This window comes from Delphinapterus leucas, chromosome 19 (assembly GCF_059928025.1).
Source record: "Delphinapterus leucas isolate spDelLeu-1000000601 "Yukka" chromosome 19, BTC_Dleu_Yukka2, whole genome shotgun sequence".
Lineage (NCBI taxonomy): Eukaryota > Metazoa > Chordata > Mammalia > Artiodactyla > Monodontidae > Delphinapterus > Delphinapterus leucas.
This window is the reverse complement of record NC_143147.1, coordinates 36,387,556-36,407,868: the sequence shown is the minus strand read 5'-3', so window position 1 is coordinate 36,407,868 and position 20,313 is coordinate 36,387,556.

Here is a 20,313-nt window from a genome sequence, read left to right as displayed (position 1 = left end):
ACTGCTTGTAGACTTGTCCTATAAGTACTAAAGGAAAAGAAAAGAAAATGCTAAAAGGAGTTCTTCAGTAGATGGTAACTTGAAGCCATAGACAGAAATAAGGATCATTAGTAAAGATAACTACACAGGTAAATGTAAAGTCCCATATTACTGTATTTTGGTATGGAACTCCTCTTTTGTTTCCTATATGATTTAAAAGACAAATGCATAAAACAATATTTATAAATCTTTGTTACTAGGCACACAATGTATAAAGATATAATTTGTGACAGTAACTCCATAAAAGAGAATGAAGTTAAATAGGTGCAGGATTAATTGGATGCTATTGAAGCTAAATTGTTATCAATTCAAACTGGATTGCTATAAATTTAGGATTTTAAATGTAATCTCCTTGGTAACCATTAAGAAACAAATTAAAAATATACAGAGAGGGAAATGAAAAGGAATCAAAATAGTAAATAGAAAAAAATCAAACATAAAAGAAGGCAGTACTGGAGGAACCCAAAAGATATATATATATATATATATATATATATACACACACATATATATATAATATGTGTAAAAGATATCTATATATGTGTATGTATACATATATGTATATATATATAAAAGCACAATGGAAAAATATGTCTTTTATTCTCCATAATCACTTTAAATGTGAAGGGATTAAGTTTACCAATTAAAGGCAAAGATTAGTAAAATGAATTAAAAAATAAAAAACATGATCCAACTATATGCTGCTTACGAGAGCCTCTCTTTAGATCCAAAGACACAAATCAGTTGAAAACGGAAGGATGGGAAAAGATAACCTAACCATGTAGTAAACAGAAGAAAGCCTCATCTGACTCAAAGGTCATCCTTCCTGACTTCCTTCTTTTCCCAAGGAATGAGGTATCACATTTCTTGAATTCCCTCTTTGGTTATTTTCTCCTATCTCTGCCCTGTTGTTTACACTGGGAGAGCATTTTGTCCCCCTGCCTAGGATACTACTCCCAGGCCCTGTCCACCACTCTAATAGTCAGAGGTTTCTGTGCTCTATGAGTCTTGGGGAATGTATACCTATCACTTGTTTTCATAGAACAGCATCAGGGTTCAAGAGTGATAACAGAAGGTAAAATTGCCAGTCTTGTTTACAAGAAAAACTTGTGGCTTGAGATGACATTGTGGATTTCCTCTCTAGAAAAATCACAACAAATATGTGAATATATATATATGTATGTATGTATTCCTAAATTTATTGAAAGTTGTGTGATAGGTGTAAACAAATGTGGTAAGAAACCTAATAGGTTTGTTGATCCAATAAATAAAATAAGTGATATAAGTATTAGAGTTCAGGTCTGTCCTTTATAGTTACAAATAGACATTATTTGACATGAGTTGAACCAATCACTGCTGAATAGAAATTAAGCAATTATTAATCAATTGATTAGTTTAAAGGAATGGAATACTTGGGAATATATATATATATATATACAAACTTGAAACACTGTTATTATAAAGGTAAATGGCATGAGGGTTGGCCATGGGTCTGAGGATCCCACTTTTCAGGGCATATTTAGTAAGGGACTCCTTAGACACCTCACTGAAGATCTTTTCCTTAATGAATTGTGCTTTTATGAAACTCCAAATCATTTATTTTCCACTTAATGGTACTCAAGAATTAGCTAAGTGTTTGTGAAGATATAGATCCTTGGTTTTTAGAGGTTTTGCATTAGTGTGGCTAGAGTGACACTTATCAATCATTATCTCAAACACCCACTGCTGGTGGCAGTGGTCTGGAGTCACACTTTAGCAAGTACTCTCTCAACCTATTGGAGTGTAACAGCTTCTGATTAGTTAAGAAGGTCTAAATATGAAATAATTGATTTTAACTAGGACAGTGCAAGCTGCGGCCATAGAAGAAAATAAAACAGCAGGGCTTTGGTGCCTTTGAAACTTCAGATGCCCTAAAGCCATAAGGGGAAGCCCTAAAGCCATAAGGGGAAGCCCTAAAGCCATAAGGGGAAGCCCTGAAAGACTTTTGACCTTAAAGTCATAAGAGCAGAGTTGGTTACAAAAGAACATTACAAAAAATGTCAGGTCTGAAAACACATTGATTGGCACTTAGCAGATAATAAATATTAATTTTCTACTCAGAAATCATTAATAATTCTTTATTTCTGAACAAATTCACTTCAGACTATCAAGTGATAAATTTCAGACCTCTTACCTTGATCACTTCAGATCAGAAATATCTCTGCTTGAGGGTTTTATTTTTTTGAAATACTCATTCTATCCCTCTGGAAAATGCTCTTTCTCCCTGACAAGGGATGCTTGTTATGAAAATGAAAGATGGTTGAACTGAGACATGACCGGAAACAATTGTACAACGGGAAAAATATCTTTTTTTAACCATATAAATTTGACTAAAAACATAATTTTCAAAGTATATTTGAGATATTACACTGATTGCTCCCATGAAGCTGGTGGGCATCATGAAGCTAGTAAATTCCCTTTACATTTGTGTTGATCTGACAGACCCTCACCTTTTTTATGTTACCCAGAGAGCCCAGGGCGATTACAGCTCCTAAGTGAGGTATCTTGGTGGTGGTAAAATCTATTTGGTAAATAATGACAAGAAGATGATAAAAAAGGTTAAGAACTAATGATAACTCATATCTCAAGTGCTCTCTTCTGCTGAATTTACATCTGGTTTGTTAGTCAATGTTTTCAACTTTCATAGAAAGAGTTTTTATTCTAGAAATTCTTTATCTCATATAAACTCTTATGTGGCTGTGCAAAGCACCTTTGGAGCTTTATTTAAAAAAGATACATACCCTGATCTTACCAGCAACTGAGGATGGGGATGGGAAAATGAAATAGTCCTAGGTCAATGCCATCAAGAAGCTGACACCTGTCTAAAAGACAAAGCTATATAAAATATCAGACAGCATAAAAATGTTGGCATGAACAAAGTGCTGTAAGAATACAGAAAAGAGAACAAGTGACTTTGGGGATATCAATGAAGGACTTAGTGTGAAGGTAATATCCAACTTGAACTTAAAGGGTGAGAAATATTTCACCAGGCAGAGATAGGAATAGGAGAATGGATTCTTAGAACAGGTTAAACTCTTGGGAATGATCTTGTTTTCCACCAGTAATTTATTGTGCTACCATGTGAAATGTGAAAAAGTAACCATTTAGAGTAATTTGTTTTACTTTATAAGGACAACTTTGTACACCCAAGACCTTAAATATGATCTGAAATTTTATTTAGAGAAGATTCTCAAGTATTCTTATGCAGAACACCTACATGGCAGATTCTGTGAAGCACATTTTAATTTTCAAGTTGCATTTACTTGTTCAGTACCTGGTCCACAAATGCCAATTATTCAACCAACATATACTTTGAGGCTATCTGCAACCTGCACACAGTCAGTATATGTTAGGACAGCAATTCTGAATTGGGAGATAAAGTGAAAAGGGCACAGCAGAACATTAGGGGCAGGTCAGCTTGAAAGAGAATATTTAATATTTTAACATAATTTTATGTCTGAAAAATGAAAAAGAAATTTCTTGCTTGTATAATGCAAATTACAAAGAGCATATCTCTCTTTGTGTTATCATAGCTGGCAGGCATACTTAGAAGATAGAGTAAGAAAGAATTCAGAGTGAGCAGTGTAGGATACATGTTAGTTACCTGAAATGTTTTCCAATGTGTTCAGTATTATTTATACTGTCATTTCTATTGCATATCTTGCATATGTAAATACATTCTTTCTGAAACCATACATTTATTTTATTTAAAAATAAGTTTCATGTGTTGGCTATGAGTTAGATGGAGTAAGCACAGTCCATTCTGTCTCTACCAATGAATACAGATATAAAACCAGGACAAAAGGCATGGAGAGGCTATTTGATAACTTTGAGAAGTAAACAGTAGCAGATGGATTGGGGAGGAATACCAGAATTCAAAGTACTGCCAAACTGCAGGTAAATTTAATGCTTTTTTCTTCAGGTCTCCCACTGCTTGTTCACAGGCAGAGTTGCAGTTACAGATGTGTGTGGAAGATTAGGGTAAATACTGGCTGGAGAACTGAAAAGGATTCCATGGGTAAGTGGGAAGTACTGGGATATCACAGAGAGGAAGAAACTTGAGAAGGTGATTTCATAAAACTGTTTATGAACTCTTGGGCACAGATGAAGCTGTCATGCCTGGGTCTAATTTTAATAAGCCTACCAAAGACACTGAGGACCTAAATAACAGATAGAGCATCATCCAAGTCCCAGACTGAACACTCATGGCACAGATCATTCTTTTTGTACTCATGGGAGTACATTCTTTTGAAGAGATTTTGGCTTTACTTGTTGGAGCATTGTTATAACATGTATCCAAGTCTTTGTCAGATAATTCCAACATCTTTAACATCTTGGATTTGGTGTCTATTAATTATTACCTTTTCTCATGTGAGTTGAGACTTCTGTGGTTCTTCATTTGTCAAGCAATTTTCTATCGTAACCCAGACATTTTGATTATGTTATGAGATTTTGGGTTTTGTATAAATCTTATGAAAATATTGATATTTTTGTTTTAACAAGCAACTGTTGTGGTTAATTTAAGTTTAGGTTGCAAATTTTGACCCATTTTCTGCTGTGGTTCTAGTATCAGTTCAGTTTTCAAAAGAATGAAAAGAAAGCAAGTTTCAGTAAAGAGAAGAAATGATGAACCAATAGGAAATTTCAGAAATGAAAAAAGTAATTATCCCTCCACCCAAAAAAAGAAATTCACTGGATATACTCCAGAGCAGAATGGAGATGAGAGAAGATACAGTCACTGAGCTTGAAGCTACATCAATAGAAATTATTCTATGTGAATAATAGAGATATAAATAATTAAAAAATATGGACAGGTCATCCAGATGCTTGTGGAACAATTTTTAAAATTCTAAGATTTTAGTTAGAGTTTCAGAAGAAGAGAAGAAAGAGTGAAGAGTGTGGTGCTGAAAAAATATTTGAAGAAATATGGATCAAAACTACCCAAATTTGGCAAAGACCTATAAATTCGAGAAGCTCAGTAAAGCCCAACCAGGTGGAGGAGAAAAGAAATAAGTTCATGCTCAGGCAATCAAGCTGCTAAAAACTAAAAACAAACAAACTAAAATGGAATAAAATCTAGAAAGCAATGATATTACTTATAGGGAAGCAATGATGCAAATGAGTTCAGTTTCCAAATCAGAAACCATAGAGAAAAGAAGGAAGTTCCACACATTAAAGTGCTGTAACAGAGGAAGAACAGAACTAACACCATGTTGGAAATGCCTCCCTCATTCTTTATATTATGTACTTTATTACTCTAGCCCTGCACGTAAAGAGTTAAATATTAGAGAATTGCTGCTTGTGCCCAAATAGCTCATTAAGTTCCCTGAAGTCAGTTCCCTGAAGAAAGTTCCCATCCCATGGTCCCGAGCTAGTTATGGTTACTACTTGTTATAGACAAGTTTGCTTTCAGCGCAGAAACCTTACTAATAAGCAGAGCTAAGAATGGCAGAGTAAAAGTAACTGCTAACAATTTGAATTTTTTGCCGACTTGCGATCCAGCCTACACGAGCAAGAAGAACAAGGAAATGTTATGCTTCCCTTGAAGGCCTGGTGGCTCCAAAAAGTCTGCACTGAGCTTTACCATTTAATCTTGAACCCTCCCACATCCCCTTTCTCTTAACATAAAAGAAAGCTGAATTTTATTCTGAGTTAAGATTTTTTTAGGACACTAGTCTGCCATCTTCTCAGTTTCCTGGCTTCCGGAATAAAGTCTATATTCCTTGCCCCAACACGTTGTCTCTCCACTTGTCCGCCTGTTGTGTGGTGAGCAGTATGAGCTTGGACTCAGTAAAAGTGATGGGAGAAAAAAATTATTAACTCAGAAGGCTATGTTCAGTGAAACTATCATGCATGCAAGTGAAATAATGACATTCTCCAATGAAGGAAAATTCAGAGAAACTGTTGCCAGCATCAGTGCCTCTTGGACATCAGCATGGGTTCCTGTTCCAGAGCACCAGAATTGGACATGGACAGAGAAATGAGCCTTGAAATGTTTAAGTGCCTTGGCATAATGCCACTGGCTCATGGACTCCAAGTGCATGGAGACATCTTTGAAGTGCCATTTGCACAAGCCCAAGCAGATTTGCAGAGGGGAGTTTCCATCTCTTACCAGGGAATTGTTTGCTGTCATCAATAGTGCCAGTGCCTGAGGTCCTGCTTGTGACAGTTGGCCAGACTGGCTGTAGCTTCTGGCTGGTGGTAGCTGGAATGTCATTGTGCTGGGTAAAGAGCTCCCTGTGGTGCCAAGCTGGTGTGGTGTAGAAAATGGGGCAGAAGAGACTGGGGCCAGTTGCTGAGAGGACATAAATGCTGTGGCTGCTTTATGGCTTCTGTTACTCAGCATACAACAATAGCCTTGTCAGACTGAAGATACATGTACAGAAAAAGTGCAGCTGTAAGCATACACTCCAGCCTCAAAGCCTCAGCTTCACCCGGTGTTAAGCTTGCTCAGGCTCCAGTGCCAGCTGGCTTTGCTGCTGGAGGAAGTCTGGCTTGCAGGGCAGCTCTCAGACCTGCCACGACCAGTGATCTGAAAGAGCCATCTTTGCCTGCCCACCTGCCTTGATGCAACCACCACTTTGGTGACAGTGTTGTGCTATGACATTTATTTCCCCTCCTTTTTTATTTTCCAAAATTACATGAGAAAAGTGGGCTACAACTATTTAAAGAGGTAAAGGGTGAGTCAATTCTCATTTGATTTGTAAAGGAAACTACAGAAGGACGACTAACTCAGATCCTAAAGTGTAATGCACATAACCACCCACCTTGAGGGCTCGGCTTCTTTTCACTAAAGTGATTCAGAGCTTCCTCCCAGCCTAGGACTTCTACCAATTTTAGCCGCTCTTAATCTCTGAGAAGCTTTTCTTCCTGTATTTCCTCTCTGCAATTGTCACCCAAGTCTCTTGCAGGAGGACCAAATGGAATCAGTCACATCGTTCCTTATCTTCCATTTCTTTTCAACCACAAGGCCACTGACTTGGCCTACATTGTGGATAAAACTCAAAATTCGAACAGCTCGAGGGCAGGCCAGCACAGATCAGCTGCTTGTTGGGGTCTGGTGGAAGGGGTGGCTCTGGGTCCCCTGGGAGGGGAGGATCTCACCCTCTGCCAGGCCCACCTACCTCACCACCTCTATGCACTGACTTACAAAAAGACCAGTAACACATAGACCTTAACTGCATTATAGGGGCGTCAATTAGGTGAATAAATATTCACTGCAAACCAGATATTTGCCTTGCTCTCTGAAGATCTGAATGCACTCATGAAGTATTTTGTCTTGTACTGAGGTTCTTCAGTTGTCAACAGGAGACAGCCTGGCTGCTGGATTTAAAAGTTGAAACACATTTTCCCTTTTGTTTCCTAAAACCAGGAAGTGCTAAGTTGAAAAATAAGTGCCTCAATTATGAAAAAAGTATAACTTTCAGCAAAGCTTGGTATAGTTTTCTGTTGAAAACTTCAAAATTAAAGTATTGAATACATTATATCTGAAACACAAGCATTATTTCTCTTTATGATGTACCTTGAACATAGAGTCAGAATCCAGCAAATTGCCTCTTAAAATGTCTCATCATTTTCTTGTCTTAATGAAGCTTACAAAGACAAGGCTCTTAAAAGCTATTTCAAAGAGAATATCCAAATCCAATCTCTGCAGGATGAATTAAGGCAATTATTTTCCTGATGTTGCTCCTGAAAATGCCATTTAGAAGGTTATGAGGAAGACTTTTCTTACGAATGTTGAGTCATTGTCAGATCTTAAGAGAGGTTTTAGAATTCAAATTTGATATAACCGTCAAAAAGAATATATGGAACGTCACTTTGGAGATTTTGGGGGCAAAATATCTCTCTGTAACAATAGAAGAACATTTGAATGCCATCTATTTTCATCAGCACACATTTTCAAAGTTGTTTTTTTTTTTTTTTTTCTGTACTTCTGCCTCTGAAAGCAAAGTAGTACAGCGGGCTCAGGGATGGCCATCAGTGTCATTGCCAAATACTTCTGGTTCCCTGTTTTTCAGCACCTGATAGGATTACAATTCCTGACTCACTTTAGCTTGCATGGGGCTGTGTGAATAGTTTTGGTTAGTAAGTTATGAGTGGGAAGGAGACATGCCACTTCCAGCTTAACATTTAATGTCAAAGTGAGACACTCCAGAACTCTCTTTCCCATGGCCTCAGTCACCTGCCATTTATATTTCCTAGGGCTGCCATATCAAATTACTACAGAATGGGTGGCTTAAAACAAAAGGAATTTATTATCTCACAGTTTAGGAGGCCAGAAATACAAAGTCAAGGAGTCAACAGGGTTCATTCCTTCTGGAGACTCTAACGGAGAAACCATTCCATCTATGCTTATTGCTTAGCTCCTGGTGGTTGTTGGCAATCCTTGGCAATTTTTGCTCGTAGACATATCACTCCAAGCTCTGCCTCCATTGTCACATCACCGTCTCTGTGTCTATGTGTTCTCTTTTCTTCTTATAAGGGCACCAGGAGTTGAATTTAAGGCCCAGACTAAATCCAGGATGATTTTATCTCAGTATTTTTAACTAGTTTCATCTGCAAAGGCTCTATTTCCAAATATGGTCACATTCTGAGGTTCCAGGTGGACATGAATTTTGGAAAACACGATTCAACCTGCTACACCAGCCATGGCCCAGAAACTTGATGTTCCATCAATCTGGGATCCAGAGTGAAGATTGCATGGAACAGAGCCTCAGCCAACTTACAATGTGCTGAGAGGATAAGTGAGAAAGAAATCTGTACCACTGGAAGCTCCTGAGATTTCAAGGATGTTTGTTACCCAGCATCCCTGGACAGACACAGGATTGGTGTTGAAAGTGAATCTTTTAAGTGTTCAATCTTATCCTTCCTGGTGTGAAAAAGTCTGTCTTAAGCAAATGGACTCAGTGGTCACATTAACATCAAATGATGAAGATACAAATACATATTTTTTGGAATAATATGCATATATACACACACACATATATATATACATTTTTCTTCTAAAATTCCTCTTGCTTTGATATTTTTGTCACAATGTTTATTTTGACATTCAATTAATTCAGGTAAATGAATTTGTTATTCAAAGGTCAATCTATCATTTTAAATAAAATGTCAGTCAAAATCCAAGTAGTTTTTTAAATATAAAAACATGGCACACAGTTCATTATACAAAAAGTAGAAGAACCATGATGGTACGGGTACCTCATATTGGCCTGTAGTTTTCTGTGTTCTCTTTTTAGAATATTGCTTTTGCTTTCCTCACTGAATAAATTAGATAACTTTTTTCCAGTGCCTTGAAATAGTTTAAACATCACAGGAAATACATTTTTTTAAAGTTTGGTGGAAATATTCTGTACCACATCTGCATATGGTCGTTATCATAGGTGGTGTTATTCCACAAATTTGTTAATTCATATTGCTCTATTGATCTACTTAGATTTTACTTTCTTAAGCCAGTTTTGGTAACATAACATTTTCCTTACAAATAGAACTCTTTCAGTAAGATGATGTTACTTTTTCAGTTACATGACCATGAATTTTTATATAATATGTATATATTTTAATATGTTATACAATTACGATCAAGATAACTAAGGTATTTTCCTTATTTTCTTTTTTCTTGAATTTTTGAATTTTATTTTATTTATTTATTTATACAGCAGGTTCTTACTAGTTATCCATTTTATACACAGCTGTGTGTATAAGTCAATCCCAATCTCCCAATTCCTCACACAACCAACCCCCCCACTGCTTTCCCACTTTGGTGTTCATACGTTTGTTCTCTACACCTGTGTCTCTATTTCTGTCCTGGAAACTGGTTCATATGTACCATTTTTCTAGGTTCCACACATATGCATTAGTATACTATATTTGTTATCCTCTTTCTGACTTATTTCACTCTGTATGACAGTCTCTAATCCATCCACGTCTCTGCAAATGACCCAATTTGATTCCTTTTTATGCCTGAGTAATATTCCATTGTATATATGTACCACTTCTTCTTTATCCATTTGCCTGTTGATGGGCATTTAGGTTGCTTCCATGACCTAGCTATTGTAAATAGTGCTGCAATGAACATTGGGGTGCATGAGTCTTTTTTTTTTGCTGTACGGGGGCCTCTCACTATTGTGGCCTCTCCCATTGCGGAGCACAGGCTCCGGATGCACAGGCTCAGCGGCCATGGCTCATGGGCCCAGCCACTCCGTGGCATGTGGGATCCTCCCAGACTGGGACAGGAACCCGTGTCCCCTGCATCGGCAGGTGGACTCTCAACCACTGCGCCACCAGGGAAGCCCTGCATGAGTCTTTTTGAATTATGGTTTTCTCTGGGTATATGCCCAGTAGTGAGATTGCTGGGTCATATAGTAATTCTATTTTTAGTTTTTTAAGGAACCTCCATACTGTTCTCCATAGTGGCTGTATCAATTTACATTCTCAACAACAGTGCAAGAAGGTTCCCTTTTCCCCACACCCTCTCCAGCATTTGTTGTTTGTAGATTTTCTGATGATGCCCATTCTAACTGGTGTGAGGTGATACCTCATTGTAGTTTTGATTTGCATTTCTCTAATAATTAGTGATGTTTACCAGCTTTTCATGTGCTTTTTGGCCATCTGTATGTCTTCATTGGACAAATGTCTATTTAGGTCTTCTGCCCATTTTTGCATTGGGTTGTTTGTTTTTTTTAATATGGAGTTGCATGAGCTGTTTATATGTTTTGGAGATTAATCCTTTGTCTATTGATTCATTTACAAATATTTTCTCCCATTCAGAGGGTTGTCGTTTTGTCTTGTTTGTAGTTTCCTTTGCTGTGCAAAAGCTTTGAGTTTCATTAGGTCCCATATATTTATTTTTCTTTTTATTTCCATTACTCTGGGAGATAGATCAAAAAAGATCTTGCTGTGATTTATGTCATAGAGTGTCCTGCCTATGTTTTCCTCTAAAAGTTTTACAGTATCCAATCTTACATTTAGGTCTCAAATCCATTTGCGTTTATTTTTGTGTATGGTGTTAGGGAGTGTTCTAATTTCATTCTTTTACATGTAGCTGTCCAGTTTTACCAGCACCACTTATTGAAGAGACTGTCTTTTCTCCATTGTATATCCTTGCCTCCTTTGTCAGAGATTAGTTGACCATAGGTGCGTGGGTTTATCTGTGGGCTTTCTATCCTGTTCCATTGATCTATATTTCCCTTTTTGTGCCAGTACCATATTGTCTTGATTACTATAGATTACTATAGATTACTATAGCATACTATAGATTACTATAGATTTGTAGCATAGCCTGAAGTCAGGGAATGTGATTCCTCTAGCTCCATTCTTTTCCCTCAAGACTGCTTTGGCTATTCAGGGTCTTTTGTGTCTCCATACAAATTTTAAGATTTTTTGTTCTAGTTCTGTAAAAAATGCCATTGGTAATTTGATAGGGATTGCACTGAATCTGTAAATTGCTTTGGGTAGTACAGTCATTTTCACAATATTGATTCTTCCAATCCAAGAATATGGTATATCTCTCCATCTGTTTGTATCATCTTTATTTTCTTTCATCAGTGTTTTATAGTTTCCTGCATACAGGTCTTTTGTCTCCCTAGGTACGTTTATTCCTAGGTATTTTATTCTTTTTGTTGCAATGGTAAATGGGAGTGTTTCCTTAATTTCTCTTTCATATTTTTCATAATTAGTGTATAGGAATGCAAGAGATTTCTGTGCATTAATTTTGTATCCTGCAACTTTACCAAATATATTGCTTAGCTCTAGCAGTTTTCTGGTGGCCTCTTTAGGATTCTCTATGTATAGTATCATGTCATCTGCAAACAGTGAGAGTTTTACTGCTTCTTTTCCAATTTGCATTAATTTTATTTCTTTTTCTTCTCTGATTGCCATGGCTAGGACTTCCAAAACTATGCTGAATAAGAGTGGTGAGAGTGAACATCCTTGTCTTGTTCCTGATCTTAGAGGAAATGCTTTCAGTTTTTCACCATTTGAGAATGATATTTGCTGAGGGTTTGTCATATATGGCTGTTGTTATGTTGGGGTAGATTCCCTCTATGCCCATTATCTGGAGAGCTTTTATCATAAATGGGTGTTGAATTTTGTCAAAAGCTTTTTCTGCCTCTATTGAGATGATCATATGGTTTTTATTCTTCAGTTTGTTAATATGGAGAATCATATTGTTTGATTTGCATATATTGAAGAATCCTTTCATCCCTGGGAGAAATCCCACTTGATCATGGTGTATGATCCTTTTAATGTATTGTTGGATTCTGTAGCATTTTGTTGAGGATTTTTGCGTCTATATTCACCAGTGATATTGGTCTGTAATTTTCTTTTTTTGTAGTATCTTTGTCTGATTTTGGTATCAGAGTGATGGTGGCCTCATAGAATGAGTTTGGGAGTGATCCTTCCTCTGCAATTTTTTGGAAGAGTTTGAGAAGGATGGGTGTTAGCTCTTTCTAAAGTTTTGATAGAATTCACCTGTGAAGCCATCTGGTCCTGGACTTTTGTTTGTTGGAAGATTTTTAATCACAGTTTCAATTTCATTACTTGTGAGTGGTCTGATCATAATTTCTATTTCCTCCTGGTTCAGTCTTGGAATGTTATACTTTTCTAAGAATTTGTCCATTTCTTCCAGGTTGTCCATTTTATTGGCATAGAGTTGCTTGTAGTAGTCTCTTGGGATGCTTTGTATTTCTGCAGTGTCGGTTGTAACTTCTCCTTTTTCATTTCTAATTTTATTGATTTGAGTCCTCTCCCTCTTTTTCTTGATGTCTGGCTAATGGTTTATCAGTTTTGTTTATCTTCTCAATAACCAGCTTTTAGTTTTACTGATCTTTGCTATTGTTTTCTTTGTTTCTATTTCATTTATTTCTGCTCTGTTCTTTATGATTTCTTTCCTTCTATTAACTTTGTGCTCTGTTTGTTCTTCTTTATCTAGTCCTGTTAGGTGTAAGGTTAGATTGTTTATTTGCGATTTTTCTTGTTTCTTGAGTTAGGATTGTATTCCTATAAACTTCCCTCTTAGAACTGATTTTGCTGCAACCCATAAGTTTTGGATCATTGTGTTTTCCTTGTAATTTGTCTCTAGGTATTGTTTGATTTCCTTTTTGATTTTTTCAGTGGTCTCTTGGTTATTAATTAATGTATTGTTTAGCCTCCATTTGTTTGTGTTTTTTTATGTTTTTTCCCTGTAATTGATTTCTAATTTCATAATATTTTCATCAGAAAAGATGCTTGATATACTTTCAATTTCTTAAATTTACTGAGGCTTGATTTGTGACCCAAGATGTGATCTATCCTGGAGAATGTTTCATGTGCACTTGAGAAGAAAGCGTAATCTGCTGTTTTTGGATGGAATGCCCTATAAATATCAACTAAATCTATCTGGTCTATTGTGGCATTTAAAGCTTGTGCTTCTTTATTAATTTTCTGTTTGGATGATCTGTCCATTTGTGTAAGTGAGGTGTTAAAGTCCCCCACTCTTATTATGTTACTACCGATTTCCTCTTTATAGCTGTTAGCAGTTGTTTTATGAATTGAAGTGCTCCTATGTTGGGTGCATATACATTTATAATTGTTATATCATATTCTTGGATTGATCCCTTTATCATTATGTAGTGTCTTTCCTTGTCCTTGTAACAGTCTTTATTTTAAAGTCTATTTTATCTGATATGAGCATTGCTACTCCAGCTTTCTTCTGATTTCCATTTGCATGGAATATCTTTTTCCATCCCCTCACTTTCAGTCTGTATGTGTCCCTAGGTCTGAAGTAAGTCTCTTGTAGACAGCATATATATGGGTCCTGTTTTTGTATGCTTTCAGCGAGCCTGTGTCTTCTGGTTGGAGCATTTAATTCATTCACGTTTAAGGTAATTATTGGTGTTTATGTTCCTATGACCATTTTCTTAATTGTTATGGGTTTGTCTTTGTAGGTCCTTTTCTTCTCTTGTGTTTCCCACTTAGAGAAGTTCCTTTAGCATTTGTTGTAGAGCTGGTTTGGTAGAGCTGAATTCCCTTAGCTTTTGCTTGTCTGTAAAGCTTTTGATTTCTTCTTTGAATCTGAATGAAATCCTTGCCAGGTAGAGTAATCTTGGTTGTAGGCTCTTCCCTTTCATCACGATTGTGCAGCAATTAGTTGTGAGTCTGGTGCTCTCACAAGAGTGAGTGAGCTCACGTCCTTCTACTCTGCCATCTTGAACCAATTTTCCTTATATTCTTTATATCCTATGTCTTACTTTGAATGATACAAATTCTTATTTTTAATTATTTCTTAGTTTTTAATTTACTAATGGTTTCTTCTCTAACCTCCTCTACTCTTTTCTTTCTTTCTTCAGATAGAGATGTGTGTATGTAAATGTATGTCTGTGTACATAAGTATATGTGGTAGAGAGAGCAAGTGCAGCAGCTCATCACTCTGACTTTGATTGTGTTGAGACCTTCTCCTGGGGTCTCTTTAATACACATCTAGTTTTCTATTTGCATCCAATGATTTGGAGGTTGGAAAACTTTCCTTTCATGTCTGTTCTATTTCTACCAAAATTTTATAGTTTTCTGACATTTTCTCCTTCCTGATGCTGATAAAACTTACTCATTAGAAGGGGCCATGGGCAAAAAGGACAAGAGAGTTAAACACATAGGCTGAACTCACTATTCTAAATAAGAACACTCCTTCCTTGATTTTGAATAATTTCTTGTTTCTTATGATTCCAGCCAAGTGCCTGATACATAGTAAACTGTTAAGAAATAAGTACTGATTGATTTTCAGTAGGTTGAAATAATCACTTTCTGCAAGAGAGTGAATCTATTAGAATTTAGAAATAGAACCTGAAATTTAAAGATTATTCTACTTTATAGTTTATTATTTTTTCTCATTTAGCAAACATATATGAGGTACACCTCATTTCAGCCAATATATGGAGCACAAAATAATACAATGACATGATTCCTGTCATTGAGGTTCTTATAGGCTTCTAAGTCTCCACTTTGTATTCAGTGCCTAATGCCATCCTTCTTAATATAGTAAATACTATTGTACATCCTTATACTTTAAAGTGGTAAAACCCTTGATACTTTCCAAGGTACTTTCTCAGATTATGGTATCTCATTTGGTCCACACAACAACCTTCACATGTTATTTTGGTTTTACTGGTTATGAAAAGGAGGCTCAAGGAGTTAAAAAAATATTGTCAAAGTTTATACAGACAGCAAAATGTGGTGATAAGAAATCTAAATTCAAGGTAGTCACATGTGATCATTTCTCTCTTTAATCAAGATTAAAAACACCAAAGATGTTATTAACCTGGGAAAATTACTGAGCCTTTGGAGCTTTGAATACAGTGCATTATACTGGGCAGCTACATTGAGACTCCAAACTCACAAGAAGAGCCCTGAATGAACACCAACATCAATTATATGCAGGGAGGTGTGTTACATCTATCAATTGCTTAGATCCTCAAGCGACATAAATCCTATGGAGGAAGGAGGATGAAACTCTGACAGAACAGTAAAGGATGCTGTGATGCTGAAAGAAAAATCAGTACGCCCAATGGCTGTTATCACAGATAAATCAGAAGAGGAATTAGAACAGTGAAAGTGACAAAATATGGGAATAAAAGGTATAAAAACTGGAATAAAAGTGAACTTCAGTGACCCATTCAGCTCTTTGGGCATTCCCAAATGATTGGCATTTAGTAGCTATCCAGATGGACAGGAAAGGTGTTAACCTGTCACCAGGCTTTTGGCATCCTATAGACAGTGGCCTACATGTCATTTTGTGGAAAAGTTAAATTAAAGCTAAACCATTCCTAACTGCCAGCATAATCAAGTAATATTTGCCACTAGGCATAGAAAGAAGTGCAGTCCTTAAGGATTTTTCATTGTTACTGTGGGTTTTTTAAAAAACGCAATATGAGTTTCTTAGAAGATGCTAAATTTATTTGTAACTCTGTAAAAACTCATCACCCTTTACAGAAGGATGATGAAAAGATTAATTTCAGGATACCGGAGAAGTTGGAACACTTGGGCTTTATGCAACATGGGACCTTCTTTTGAATCCAGAGGGTTAACTTATAATCCATCTGAAGGAGCTTGAAACCTAATTGAAAAAAAAAAGAATTATGAATGTGGAATAAGGAATAATATGGAGGACTAGGGAATGTTCTAAAGGTCACCTATTCTGCCACATGGGAAATAGGGAATCATGTAGTCTTTTTGTGCAGAGCATAGGTTTTACAGAGAACCCACGTGAACAAAATGAAAGTGGAGAAAAAGCCTCTTGTTCTTCATCACTTCTTAACAAGTGATTTTCGAATCTCCAGTCTAATGTTTTGTCGTAATGAATAATAAAGAGATTAAAAATAAATCAATATCTTTTCTGACTCTACTCAGGGATTGACATGTCTAGATTCCAAACATGCACCTGTTTTTTCAAAGTGCCAAAAATAAACATGAGAGCTAACACTATTAATCAAATATTACATGCCAGGTACTGTTCTAAGCAATTTACACAGATTATCTCAGTTAATCATTTCCCCCAAATCTACTATAGAACCTTTCTGGTCCAGCTAGATTCTGTATCTTTCATGCTTCTTGCTGTGCAACAATCAGTATAAACAAATACTCCCCAGTGCCTCTTTTATTCTCAGGTGCTTTCACATAAGCTATTTTGTTTAGTATTCACAATAATCCTCTGTAGAATGTGCTATTATTCCCATTTTTGCAGATGAGGAAATGGGCTCAGAGAGCTGGAGTAAATTGCCTATGGCTTCACAGCACAGAACTGATGAAGACAGGATTTGAACGTGAGCAGGGTGTCTCCAGAACTGGTACCCTTAAGACTACACTAAATTGATTATATGCTGCCAAGGGGGATTATTGCCAATATTCATTCTCAAAATTATCCACTACAAGATCAAAGTGAGACAAGCAGAATACTTGGCATAATAACTCCATTGAGCTCAGGATCAGTCACAAAAATCATTAAAACAGCAGCCTTTGTGCTCACACCTCATCCACTTAACTGCCCCTGAGGTTCCAAACGTCGACTATCTAGTAGAAGTGATATTTCATAGTATAGTGTGTATTTAGCTGAGCTTTTAAAGAAACTTCAGCTTGATTATTTAAAGGAACAAACAGCATTGCATCTTTAAACGGAGAATATTAACACATTTCACCAGCATGAATATAACTGCTACTCTATTGTATGATCAAAATACTTCTAAAAAGTGTTATTATTAGTCAGCTATCTCAAAAGTGACAGAAAGACCTGACAACAAAAGTGAGAGTATAAATAAAAATTTTCATTCTTAACAAATCATCTGGGCAAATCCTCTCTGGAGGAGAAAGGGCGAAAAAACTTGTGATGATTCTTTCTCATTCCACCTCATTATGTGGTCTTAGCGCAACACTCAATGAGGATCAAAGATTAATTTCACTGTTCAGAACCTTGGAAACAACACTATCCAAAACATGTATGCTCTGCTGAACAGTATTATAGGGAACCACCTCACTTTACCCAACATTACATTATGGGGAGACAACATAAAACCCAAACTAGCGTATCTTAAATTACTTTCATATGTACTGATTTGGGGAGTATTTTTTAATATAAAGAACTTAATATATATTTTCTTTTAATTTTTTTCTTTTTATTGAGACATAACATATACAGTAAATGTGCAATCTGAAGTGAACTGTTTGGTGATATTTTAAATTTGTATACATTCACAAGACTACTCAGGTCAAGATGTGCAACATTTTCAGCACACCAGAAGGTTTTCTCATGCCAGTCCCCCTCATTACCAATCAACCTTCCCCAGCAGTAACCACTGCTCTGACATCTATCACCCAAAGTTAATTTTGCCTCTTATTGAACTTCATATAGTTTGAATCACACATTTTCACTTTCATGTCTGGCTTCTTTCACTCAACATCAAGCTTCTGAGATTCATGTTTTTCATGTATCAGTAGTTCTTTTCTTGTGTTGCATGGTACATCGTTGCACAAAGAAGCCAAAATGTATTTGTCCATTTTCCTATTGATAGACATTTGGTTTGTGTTTAGTTTTGCCTGTGATTACTATAGCCATTATGTATCATCTTGTTCATGTCTTTTGGTGGACATATGCACTCTTCTCTTTTCTGTTGGGTACATACCTAGCAGCAGAGCTGATATGTCTTAGGGCAGCTGTGTTTAGCTTTAGCAGTAGATACTGCTGAATCATTTTCTTAAGTAGCTTAACCAGTTCATACTCCCATCAACAATGTATGACAATTCTGATTGTTTCATATCTCTGCAAAACTTGTTATTGTCATTCTTTAAATTTTAGTCATTTTGCCGGCTTTGTAGAGGCATAGAATTATGGTTTTAAAATACATTTCCACGATGACGAATGATGTTGCACAGCTTTTCATGTGCTTATGGATTATTTAAATGGATTAAGACAAAATTTGTCAAACTGGGTTTTAAACAGATTCATCTATATTCTGTTTACAAGAAACAGACTTGCAATAAAAATGCAAATAGGTTAAAGATAAAAGGACAGAAAAGATATACCAAGAAAACACTAAGCCCAAGAATGCTGGTGTGGCTACAAGGCTATCAGACAAACTAGATGGATATTTCATAATATAAATAAACAAACAAACAAACAAATAAATACATGTTTTTTCAAGGGAATATATAACAACCTTACATTTGTATATATCTATTTGCTTAGCTTCAAATATATAAAGAAAATCTGACAGAACCAAATGAATATATAGGCAAATCCACATTGTCTGAAATTCTAACACTTCCTTCTCAGTAACTTATACAACAAGCAGATCAATCAGCATAAAGAAGCTTTGAACAACGTCATGAAACAATCTGAACTTACTGTCATTTATAGGACAACACAATCAAAATGCAAGAAAAAAAATCTTTTCTAGTGCTAATGGTACAGCTACCAAAAAGTATCATATGTTGACGGTTTTAAAACTTTCATAAAATTAAGGAACTTGCAGCTAAAAATATTTCTCAAACTTTAATAGTTGAAAGGTTATTACATATTTTTCCAAAATTTTTTCTTTACACATATATATAAAATATGAATGAATATATGTGTGTGTTAATTCATATATAAACACATATATACTCAACATGTACTTAAAAGTATGATATATATACAAATATATATTTGTAGTATTGTGAATATTCATCTATATTACTAAATACAGATCTTCTTTGTGACTTGCCTTTCCATATCCCTTGTCTATGTTTCTAGAATTGTTTTATTTTGTTGTTGATCTATAGAAATTCTTTATTCACTATGGATATCTATTCTTTGTCTATATCGACAGTTTTATCACCAATGTGACAAATTGTGTATCTTTTATATTTCTTCATAGTATTTTTTCTGTACAGAGTTTCTAATTTTTACATAATAAAATTTGTTCTCTTTTAGAGTTTCTGATTTTTTTGCTTTGCTTAAGGGACTCCACTCACCAATATTATGCAAGTAGCTTTCTATTTTTAACATCTTTATTAAAGTATAATTGCTTTACCATGGTGTGTTAGTTTCAGCTGTATAACAAAGTGAATCAGCTATATGTATACATATATCCCCATATCCCCTCCCACCCTCCCTATCTTACCCCTCTAGGTGGTCACAAAGCACTGAGCTGATCTCCCTGTGCTATGCAGCTGCTTCCCACTAGCTATCTATTTTACATTTGGTAGTATATATAAGTCCATGCCACTCTCTCATTTCTTCCCAGATTACCCTTCCCCTTCCCCATGCCCTCAAGTCCATTCTCTATGTCTGCATCTTTATTCCTGTTCTGCCCCTGGGTCCTTCAGAACCATTTTTTGTTTTTAGTTTCCATATCTATGTGTTAGCGTACGGTATTTTTCTCTTTCTGACTTACTTCATTCTGTATGACAGACTCTAGGTCCATCCACCTCCCTACAAATAACTCAATTTCATTTATTTTTATGGCTGAGTATATTCCACTGTAAATATGTGCCACATCTTCCTTATCCTTTCATCTGTCGATGGACACTTAGGTTGCTTCCATGTCCTGGCTATTGTAAATAGAGCTGCAATGAACATTGTGGTGCATGCCTTTTTTTGAATTATGGTTTTCTCAGGGTATATGTCCAGTAGTGGGATTGTTGGGTCATATGGTAGTTCTATTTTTAGTTTTTTAAGGAATCTCCATACAGTGTCCATAGTGGCTGTATCAATTTACATTCCCACCA